General features: G+C 47.4%; 1 long non-coding RNA gene across 8 annotated transcripts; it reads right to left on the reverse strand.

Annotated features, from left to right (window-relative positions):
• Positions 1-572: 572 nt before the first annotated feature.
• LOC113223334 lies at positions 573-11254 on the reverse strand. 8 transcript variants are annotated; one of them, XR_003308690.1, is made up of 7 exons: positions 10732-11254; positions 10238-10259; positions 9885-9935; positions 8291-8357; positions 6311-6426; positions 4650-4724; positions 573-1016 (listed from the first exon to the last, which is right to left on the reverse strand). It is a non-coding gene; the product is annotated as an uncharacterized LOC113223334 (long non-coding RNA). The 8 variants fall into 8 exon arrangements; XR_003308688.1 differs by having other exon boundaries at positions 8291-8399; XR_003308691.1 differs by lacking the exon at positions 573-1016 and adding an exon at positions 2802-3446 and having other exon boundaries at positions 8291-8399.
• Positions 11255-11361: the final 107 nt, after the last annotated feature.

An 11361-nucleotide genomic window follows, 5' to 3' on the forward strand; every position in this document is an offset into this window, starting at 1 on the left:
CCCTGGTGTTGTCTTAGTTTGGGATGGGTCTCGCCAGGTGTTAGTAAGAAAGTCCAGCCTCAACCTCCAAGGAGAAGTTGGAAGCAAACTCCTATCGCCTTCTCCGGGTCTCGTGTCCCTTTTGGGTGTGTTCGGGGTGTCTGACTCAAAAGGGCTGTGTTAGTAGCACCCCGAGTGTGATCTCTAAATCCCACTTGCCACTTTAAGGAACCAGTCCACTTGGGGTTAATGACCAACTTCAGGCATGAAGCAGGAGAAAGATGCGCCCAGGACAGAATGTGAACAGAGAGCAGAAAGCCAGGTCTACTGGGTTCTCTCAGGAGGATCCTGGGGCCACCAGAAGAGGCATGGTGGGTCACTGTCATCAGAATCGGGGGCGGGGTGGGGGGGGATTGCAAGATCTGCCTGGCCTGAGCAAGATGCCATGCGGAGCTCCAGGCTACAGTGGAGTATGGAGGGAAGGGGTGACCAGGTGAGGAAGGGCCTCTTTGGATGATGTCTCAGATAGATGAGAGCCTCTCCTGGAGGTTGCAAATTGAACATGAGATAAAAAATAATGAGATGGAACAGGATTTCTAATTCAAAATATTTATTGAGGGTTACTTGGATGCAGGGAGAGGGGCTGGATGCCTTGGAATGAGAGAGGAGACCCCTGCCCTGGGATCCTGCAGCTCCAGCACCCTATGGATGGGGTGAGGGTCAGGGGCCTGAGCACATCTTGCAGGGGTCTCTGTCAGCTTCACAGTGCTCCTTTTATGCGTGACCTGGCAGCTGTAGCTTCTGTGGGACCTCCACTGGTCAGGCTCAGGTAGCTGCTGCCTGCGTACTTGTTGTTCTATTTGGAGGGTTTTGTAGTTTCCATGCCCTGGGTGATGGGGGTGCCGTCTGCCTTCCAGGCCACCATCACAGCACCTGAGAAGTCACTGATGAGACACACCAGTGTGACCTTGTTGTCTTGGACCTTGTTGTCTTGGAGGGCAGAAACGGAGTGACTGTGTGGATGGCCTTCGGCTATCCTGTGGGGCGTAGGAGGGACAGGACATGAGAGGCTGAGCTTCCATGGAGGGAGCCCTGACCTCAGTGTGTGGCAGGGGTCAGGTCCCCGGTTCCAGTGCAGGGCACTTCAGATGTGGGTCACAATGTCCCTGAGGAGGGTGCCTCAGAGTGTTCCTGAAACAAATCTGCCAGTCCTGAGAACTCCAGAGCCTGGCCCTGCCTGTTTTGAGACCCTCCTAGGCCTTGACCTGTCACACACACAGGGGACCTTCAGTCGTCTCCCTGCCACCTCCTCACATCCTGGCAGGGAATCTGGGATCTCTTTGCCCCCCGATCTCCTAGATCCTCTGCTGTGGTCTATGCTGGGCATATTTGTGACCTGGCTCCTCCGTTCTGAGGGATTCAGGCCTTTGCCCTTCAGGTCTCTTTTACCCAAATCTGGGTCCTGGAGCCTCCCTATGGAGCAAAGGCCTTGGAGGACCAGAGAGTTTGTCCTGGACTTCTCTTACTCTACAGGGTCTTTTCTGCTGTCCTCTCCCTGCTGCCCTCCAGCTACCTGATCATAGGACAGGGGTCTATACTATATGTACCCTGCCCCTTGTCCCCTCTGGGATTCTCATGTGGAAGGGAGCATGTCCTGCAGACTCAGGAGCCCTGTCTGTAGATGACCCTTCCTGCAGCCTCCTGGAGTCCAGGGCCTTCCCCTCCCTCCTCCCTTCTGCAGGGTTCCTGGCTCAAGGCCTTGTCACATGGGGGTGCTGAGCCACAGGAGTGAGGGAGGGAGTAGGGCCTGGTGAGTTGGGGTCTAGGGTAGCAGTGTCTCGTGAAAGCCTGTTCTTGCCTGTAGCCCTCAAGTCACATTCACCCTGCCTTGACCTAGTGTGACCTGGCCCCAATTCCTAACGGAATAGGATTCTGACACAGCCTCCATCAGACCACCAATGGATGCCCATTCTGTGATGGGGATGGCACCTTTCTCATTCGACCCAGTCCACCTGAATCCTAACTTCACACGGGCTGGCCATGATGGCTCCAGCCATAACCATACACTAACTGTACCCTGCACCCTGTCTTTAGAATTGGATACTCTTCAAGGTTAAGATCTCAGCCCCATGCTCTGTCCCTGGCCTGGCTGGTGTCAACCCTGAACCTGATCCATTTAATCACAGTGGATCACCTGTGTGCCTTAGCCTCACCCCACATCCCAGCACTAGCGACATGAACACCAGTGTCTTGAAGGAGCATTCTAGGGCTTGCTAAGTTGGTTGGGACAGTGAATAGAATTATTGACTTTAAAGGTTATATAAAATTAACTGTTTTCCAACTGCAGGACTTGCCAGTAGCTTTTATAGCTAATGTGCACTTTAAAACTGAAAACTACACGGAAGCATTCCCTTTTCCAGCTTTTTCATGCCCCTTGGTGATGGCACAACCATGGACCCCTCACCAAATAAATGGTCCTCTAACCGAGTTCATGGATGCGACTGGGAGGTTCAGCCCTGTTCCTGGTCTGGTTATGGCCTGGGCTCAAGGGTTTTCTGCCTCTAGCCCACAGCAGGGTTCCTGGAACCCTCCTCATTTTTCCCTGATGCCCCTCTCAGGGCCACTATTGTATCCTCACTAGACTCCACATCCTTCCCAGGTGAGCAAGAACTGCAACCCAGGACCCACTGTCCAGGGAAAACTCCTTACTGCTCAGGCATCAGGCTCAGTTAGCTGTTGGCTGGGTACTTCTCTGACACGTCATCCCACTCTGAACCTTCCCTCGTCCTCAGCAGCCTCCACCCCCTCGGTGGCCTCTCCCGGGGCCAGCGCCTCTGTGACTCCCCATACATCCGCTCCTCCACCTCGATTGCCTTTGCTGGGGCCACTGTGGGGCCCTGCTGTGCCTCTAGGCCACAGACCATATCTAAAATAGTCAAGGACAGAAGAAATAGGCAAAGGTCAGGGAACAGGCAGGCCATGGCACAGGAGGGAAGCCCTTGTAGGGACTCATATCTCATCCTCCTCGAGTGCAGTATGAAGACCCACAGACTCCCTCCTAATACAAAAGGACAGTCCTCAGCGCCTGGCTAGGGAATGCCTCCAACCCTCCTCAGAGAAACAACAGAGAGTGGGGTGAGGGGCATGGGAAGCACCATGGGATCAGTATGGGGCCGCTGAGCCCTCAAGTGGGTGATGGAGGTGGTGTCACAGCTGCACAGGCCTCCCTGGGGAGCTGCAGCAATGCCACCCTCACCTGTCTCCATAGGTCTAGGGCAGGTGGTCGCTGATCCTCTGAGCATGTCCCCTGCATCCCCTTGATCAGGAGGACGGAAGCAGCCCCTTCAGTCATGGAAATAAACACCACTTTTTTTGGCAACATCTTGAGGAATGTCTTTTCAAGGCAGCTCCCAGTTTCACAGCCTGGTCCGTAGTAAGGCTCGCCCTGGAACCTCACATGCACATTCCTGGTGAGGTCCAGGAGAAAAGCACAGGAAGGTCGCCATCATTTCTCTAGGCCACGTTAGGGAAAATGCTTAACTGTGGGGCTTGAACATTGCTGAGATGTCCCTGTAGCACATGCTGGCCTGCCCCTTGGGGCCTGCTCACCTTGGGTCAGCACTCTGGTCAACTCCTAGAAATGGTTTCCCCTGGATGAGGAGGGGACAACCCCTTTGTTCAGCGTTTTTCAGTTCACCCACACCCTTGTCTCCATTCTCAAAAGCCCATTTTATCACACCATTATCAGCTTCTTGGACCTAAGAGGCTGCTGGTGGGAGTGGGGCAGTGGGGAGCCGGTCTGGAAAAGGCAACTGGTCGTTCAACTGCAGCCAGGCACAACTGCCACCCCAGACAGCCAAGGCTGGACAAGGGCAGTGGGACAGCCAGTAGCTAGGAGCTCACACTGTGGAGGGAGCCTGCTTGTGTTTAGACCCCAGCTGTACTTCATTCTCTCATGGCAGTTTTTGTGCCTCTTGGTATTTGTGTGTTTTGTGACCAGTCGCTAGAGTCCATGACCAACTGAAGCCTGATCCATGATGGCAGTCAAAAATGATACCCTGACTGTTTATCTACGGAGCCTGGACAAGTTAACTGCTCAGTGTCTCAGTTTCCCTAGCTCTAAAATGGGGATAGTAATTGTAATTGTGCCTATCATAAATGGATGTGGATTTGTCAGTGTTTAGTGCATTATACTGAGAGCAAGTGCCTTGCCCATTGTGGGTACCCAGCGAGCCAATTTACACCCCCTCAGAGGAGAACCATCAACAGGCATCCGAGGGACCCTGGAGCCCTGCATCCTGCAGGTGCCTGAGGTCCTGTACCTAGGAGAAGCCACTCCCCAACCCCACAGCAGTCTACAGAGCACTGTCTGGCCAGACTACACTTCTTTGTGCAGGTGTCAGGAGGGAGCTCTGGGCCTCCCTGGGCTCTGTCCTTCCCAGGCTGGACTGTAGAGAGCCCAGGACCCTGCCTTCCTTTCAGCCAGGCCCCTTTTTCCCTCCCTACCCCAAACTCACAGCCTCCTCATCACACTCTGCCTCAGATTCCAGACTAATCTCATATGTCCTTTATCCCTGTTTACATCAGGAGCTGCAAGAAGCTCAGGGCACCCACCCACTAAACTGGAATTATTTGCTTAAGTGAACTTAATGATTTAATTTCCACATTACCTTTATTTCCTGCACGCCAAATTTTGGTCCATCTCCATATTTTTGTGGTCCAGCGCTTGGGACGGATAGCCAAACCTGCAAGGTAGAGCAGACTTCTTATAGATTCTTGGAAATGTATTATAATAAAGACAGTGCTTGACATGTTGCCGGCAGAGGACAGCAGAGAAGTTAGTAAAAACTTATTCCCAGATGAAACTTTTGATCCCAGTTTTTACCGTTGGTTTTTCAACTCTACCTGAATTAGATTTGGGTTCTAGGAGGATTTTGCAAGGTTCATTGCACTTAAAACGGACTGTTTGTGCAGGCAGATACCTTTATTTAGATGAAACAACATAGAAAAGCAGCAGATCCAAGTCACCAAGAATGGCCTGGGATCAAATCCTACTTAGAATCTGCACATACCTGGGAGAGTGAAATGAACCCCTCTGTGCCTCAGTTCCCTACTCTGAGATGTGGGAATGTTAGTAGATCTATGCTATAGACCTACTAAGATCTATTGGGCTAAAAACGATGAGATACAGATAAAGGCTTAAGAAGACTCATGCTTTGCAAATGCCCAGAAGTGTTCAATCATTCAATGTCTGGAAGAATAGTCCAGATACTTGGTAGTGGTTGGATACAGACAGGGAGCATGTATGGCTCCCCTGCCTGGGAAGGGTGGAAAGTGACTTCACTGTTTCCATGGGCATGATGTTTTCCAGCTCATGAAAGAGATCTGTCATTTCCTTGATCCCCAAATTATCCCCGAGGGACCGGCAGAGCAGTGGCTACAAGCCGTATTTTCCAAGTTAATGAATTAAAACTTAAGACGTTTTGAGTGACTTGCCCAGAGTTACCACAGTGAGGCATGAAGATCTGGGGCAAAAAAATGTAGTTGTTTTCCTGGGGACAGAGCTCCCTCAACATCTGAGTCCTCTAGATCATGCCCTGGACCCTGAACTGACAGCTCTTCTCACAAGCTTTGTCAAATCCTGCTGCCCCAATATTTCTTTGGGATGGTTGATGCCCTGGAGAGGTGGCAGGTGGCTTACTGCATTTACTCACCTGCTCTATTATCCCAGTGTTGTCACTTTGATTAGTGTTATGACCCATCAGACAAACACATACATTCTCTCAGTTGCGATGCACAGTCTGAGATTTTACCTAAATCCACTCTTTCCACCCATCAGGTGATTCTCATCTGCTGGCCTGGAGGTGGCCTGCCATGTAAGAGGACACCAAGCATACCATGGAGCTGCTGCACGCCCCAGTCCTGTGCACACTCACACCTTGCTTCTGCTTTCCCAGCTCTGACAATCCCAATTCTGGCTTCCAAAGCAATCCTGTACTTCCCTCTCAGTTCTCAGACTTGCCTGAACTGTTCTACGTTTTAAACAATGTTGTAGTGACCATGACTGAGAGCTGTGACATTTGACATATCATAGTATATTGTTATCCATTGATAGATTTAACAGCATGTAACTTCATTTTTCAGACTTTTAGGAACATTTGTGGGCTAGGTGTGCTGGCTCATGGCTGTAATCCTGACATTTTTGGAGGCTAAGGCAGGAGGATTGCTTGAGGTCAGAAGTTTGAGACCAGCCTGGGCAACATCGTGAGGCCTCTTCTCTACAAAATGTATTTTAAAAATTAGCCAGGTGTGGTGGTGAGCTCTTGTGTACCTAGCTCCGTGGAAGAATGATGTGGGAGGATCATTTGAGCCAAGGAGTTTGAGGCTGCGGTGAGCTATGATCATGCTACTGCACTCTAGCCTGGGTGACAAAGCAAGACCCTGTCTCTTAAAAATAAAAAGCATTACTGAGTTACAAGTATCTCCATTTTACTTCTCATAATTTAATGTTACTGTTTTAATCCTGAGGCTTAATTACTTTAATAAACTAAAGGAAAGTTTTTTTTTTAAAAAGGTAGTATCCAAAGCAGCCCATATGCATCTTTTAATCAATTCTAGTTTTATATGCCCTATGTCTAGAATTTACATTCTTGATCTGACTCTTATTTTTTCAAACTTCAAAAAACTCAATTTATACTTAGAACCAGACTTCTCATGTAACACAAGTAAAATTGCCATATTACACCTAACTTAAAACATTGAGAGGATCAAATAATATGTAAGAGCAGTCTATATACTACATAATGCACAATCAATTACAAAGTAAAGCTTTCTCAAATTAACTTAAAGGTCAAAAGGAAACAGTTAACATCCTTTAAAAAACCACACCAAAATAATATTTTGAGAAAATACGCACTTCGGCTACACACTGAAGTTAAGGAGAGAGCAGTCCCATCATCAAGAATTCCCCAGCGTTGTTTTTTTGTTTTAATAATCACACATTATTCCCCCTGCTTTCTTTTGTGTATATTACTGCATGTTCTCCCTTTTTCCTTTTCTGTGTAACCTATCTTGGGAATCACTCGGTAGCAGTAAAAAGACATCTTACCCTTGTTTACAGCTCCGTAGTTCTCCTTTAGGCGGAAGTACCAGTTAATTTTAATAGGCCCTTACTAGACATTTCAGTTATTTCCCATATTGAGCTACGGAAAACAGTGTGACAAGGACTTTCTGCATAGGTTGTTTCATATTTATGGAGTATACCTTCAGGATAAAACGCCTCCAAGTAGGGTTTCCGGTTTAAATGTATTTGCAAGGTTGTGAGATTGTGCCAAATTCCCCTTCATGGAGTTGAGCCATTTTGCATTTTCACCAGCACTATATGAATGCAACTTCCCTTACAGCCAAACCAGAGGATGTATTGCTGTGTTTTTGGAATTTCCCTCAATAGGAGAGACACTGCAGTATAGTTGACATTTGCCTTTCTCTTATGTGTGAAGATGTGTTTAAGGATCATCTGCATTTCTTTTCCTGTGACTTGTCTATTTACCACTTTATTATCTTTCAGATTCACTTGAATCTAAAGATTCTCAATTCAGCCTATTTCAGGTCATTATTGTTTGTCTCTTCACTGTTGACTCTCACCTGAACTACCCAACCAGCCTCCTGGCTGGTCTCCCTGCTTCCACCCTTGCCTACATTACAGTACATTCTCACAGAGTCGCTGGTCAGTCTTTTTCTTGGAGAATTAACTGTGATCCCCAGGCTATAATCCTCCAGTGGTTTCCCATCTCAACTAAAGTCCATATTCTTTGTCAGTGCTCACTGTGTGCACAAGGTCTTAACCCATCATATTCATTTCACTCTGCTGCAGCCACCCTTGTGTCTTTCTGCTCTTTGCCCAAAACGAGTTTGTTCCCATTTCAGGAATTCCATGGAAGATATTCCTCTCTGAAAGACCTCCCATCATCCTCACAAGACTCCCCCTCACATTTTTGGTTCTTTAAAAAAAAAAAATAAGATGGGCTTTCTCTCTGTCTGTGAAGGTGGGGAACTTCTGTCTTATTTCAAAAAGAAAGGGACGCAACAAGCTCCAAGAGGCACATAAACAGCCATGAGAGTGTAGCCAGAGCTTCTCATTCCACTGTCATCTACCGACCGAAGGTTGCTGGCCATGGCTGATGCCTAGTACCCACAAAGCCTGCTATGCCACCTGGTTACCAGGAAGCAACCAAGTCAGGCTACTGGCTCATAATGCCCCACTCCGCAGACATACCAAATGCCCACAATGCCCATCCCTGCTGCTGCCTACCTTGTGGCCACCCTGCCCGTCTGCGGTGACTGCACTATTCGTCCTGGGCTGCCTGAGCTCTCCAGTCCTGAGAAAAGTGCCGGCGGTGGGGGTTTTATTGGAAGTCACCCTGGGCAATGAATTCCATAGAAAACCCTGGTTACTGAAGTTAGTTCCATTAGCATCTCTGTTTTTCTGAGTCTGGCAGCTTTCATTTGCTCACCAAATGTAGTTATATATACATTTCTGACTGCTTTTTTAAGTAAATGCTTCTCTCCTGTCTTACAAGTGTTAGTTTTTGTCTTGAACTTGACCGTAGCCACTCCCAGAGCCCTGGTCTCACTGTCAGTAAACAGTGATGACTGTGACTTGCATGAAAGCCTAGGACACATCACATTTTCCATTTCTTGTCTATAAAATGGGACTAAACTGCAGCAGAGCTGAAGAGACATTCATGCCAAAGTGGGAATTTTACAGTAATCAGAGCTCCATGGCTAAACTCCTTTGAGTAAAACAAAAACAAAAACAACTTTTTTAGGACTCTGGCCGTAACATGTCATAACTTTTGCAGTCATTTCAAGCATGTCCCCCAATTATTGTTCTTGTAGTTTCTGCTAATGTGACTTAAAACCATCTACTAAGAATATCATATACTCTCTTCCATGACAAAGTGTATTTTGAATTTAAGAATTCTACACATATTTGAGTCTGAATTATCCCAGTTATTAGCTTACCTTAAGGAATGGGAGAAAAGAAACAATTGGGCCCTTAACTGACTCGTTCACTTAGGGCCCAGACCAGCTGCATAGGTAAGGATAGAGAATGGGATGGGGACTCCAAAACTGAAGTATTTGAAATTTTACTGAGAAGAGGGAGAGACTAGACCAAAAAGGCCTCAACAAAGAAGGTTCAACAACAAAGACAGAGGCAGAAGCAGCCTTTGTCCCCCATGCCGAGCCCTGGGAAAGCCGACTACCGGCAGGAGGGAGCTGGAAGCAGAGGATGTCTCTGAGGGGGAGGGACGGCAAAGCGGTGGGGGCACTGGGGGCCAGAGAGATGCCAGAGAGCAAATGGCACCGGAATATTCACTCCGCCATCCACCCCAGCAGATCCCTTTAAACCAGGAGCGCACCGTGAGCACAGAAACATGAACGAGCACTAACAAGTCCTGAAAGGTCAGAGGGTGACTCTCGATTTCCCCTTGGCACACAGCAGAACTGTCTCTCTAGGTTCCAGGAAATGCCTGTGAGAGAGCTGTGTCCCCCAGATTCCCTTCATTACGGATGACACCCAGTGCTTAAGCCTACACCCTTGTGCACAATCCCTAGGAGTGCTGACTAATCCAAACCAAAGGCTCTGATGTTCCACAGGCAGAAAAGAGCAGGTGGACTGCAAAGAGAATCTCTCATGAACGCGGCACCCCCAAAGCCCATAGAGACAGTTCTTACCATGATGCCAAGAAACTGAAAACAATACGCCAGACCTCACACATATTTCCATTTTCCTTCTGATTTCATACTCCCTCCTTCAGCCCCTCCTCCCAATCAGCAGGGATAACCTGGAGGCTCCTGGGAACCTTTTCCCACTGGGATTTTCCTGGCACGTAGCTCCCTACCTGGATGAGTCTCCTCGTAACTTCTATCACTTATACTCTCCAGCATCAAGTCTTTAGAAAGAAAAACACCAGGATAAGTCATTAGACAGAGTGGCTCACCCACTCCTCCTACTTTAGCTGAAGCTGAAGGATGGGCTATTCTCCCACCCCACGCTGCTTCATACATGATCCCCTAATCTTTCTTCTGGGTTGACAAACCTCCCTACAGTTTCTCGGGCCAGAGTTCTACACTGGCAAAATCACTTTCGCGAAAACCCCAATCCCCTTTCCCAGCAGGAACCCAGAATCCGGTTCCTATACACTGATGCTAGCAAGTTTTTCCCTCAGGAAGTGAGTTATTTCATGGTACATACCGTTTTCGCTCCAAGCTGTTATCTGCAATTATATAAAAGAAAACATTGTGAGAATCAGATTCTGCTGTGTGCTTCACACAGATCTGTTATTCTCTGGACAACGATAAAACATCAGAAGGTAGTACAGCGATTGAGCCATAGACCAAAGTCCCCAAAGACTAGCACAGAGGATAGCTTTAGAAAAATAATACCTTAATTCACAGAATTTACCTTTAATTTTATATGCAAATGCACAATGCTTAATCCAAGGAGGAAAACTGGTGCTGTGGAAAATGCCTCAGCATTCCAGTTGATACTGGATGCTGTCATTGAAAGCACTCTAGTGTACCACATATAAGGTGGGAAGACACTCCTACTGAATTCCAGCCCCACAAAGAGAATAGGGTACAGTGTACATAATGCGCATTGCCAGAGTTTCATATCAAAATTCATTGAGAAGTAAAGCAATCAGGAAAACAACATTGCTGTAAAAGACAAAAAAAGGGGAGCCTTACGTGGGCATCATTCTTATCATCATCATCTTCTTTTTCTTCTTCTTCATCTTTACATGGCGGTGAGCCTCTTAAAACCAGGCCATCCTCAGGACAATCTGGAAGGACACAGAGGAAAGATCAGTGCACGGGTGGTTGGTGACTGTGAGTCACTCAGGGAGCTTTGCTGGATGTGGTGTATGGAGGTTGATTAACAAGCATGGACTGAGTTGATGCTGGGCTATTCCCCTGAGTGGAACAGGGCAGAGAAGGGGAGCAGGAAAGACATGAGACATGGAGATCTTCGCCTTACACTAGAGGCATCAGGCAGCAACAGAGAAGAGTCAACCCAAAATGAAACTAAAATGCACACTGAGGGTCAGTGGAAGAGTGCCTTCCTCCCTCTCAAATGTTTTGAAACTCTTCGAAATGAACAGCATTTTCTTAACATATTCAAGACCCTGTCAGTACACTAGGATCCAATTACTCTGGTACTACATTTAGCATCTGCTTAAAAAAGTTGTTACTTGATTAAAAGCCTATTAATGAAATGGACTGAATTTTACCCAAATTACTCTATTCTATTTAGCACACACTCTTTTTCATGGAAATCATTTAAAAAATTAAATATTAATATGCTACAATTAAAACTAG

The sequence above is a fragment of the Piliocolobus tephrosceles genome, unplaced genomic scaffold (genome assembly GCF_002776525.5).
Source record: "Piliocolobus tephrosceles isolate RC106 unplaced genomic scaffold, ASM277652v3 unscaffolded_40883, whole genome shotgun sequence".
Taxonomy (NCBI): Eukaryota; Metazoa; Chordata; class Mammalia; order Primates; family Cercopithecidae; genus Piliocolobus; species Piliocolobus tephrosceles.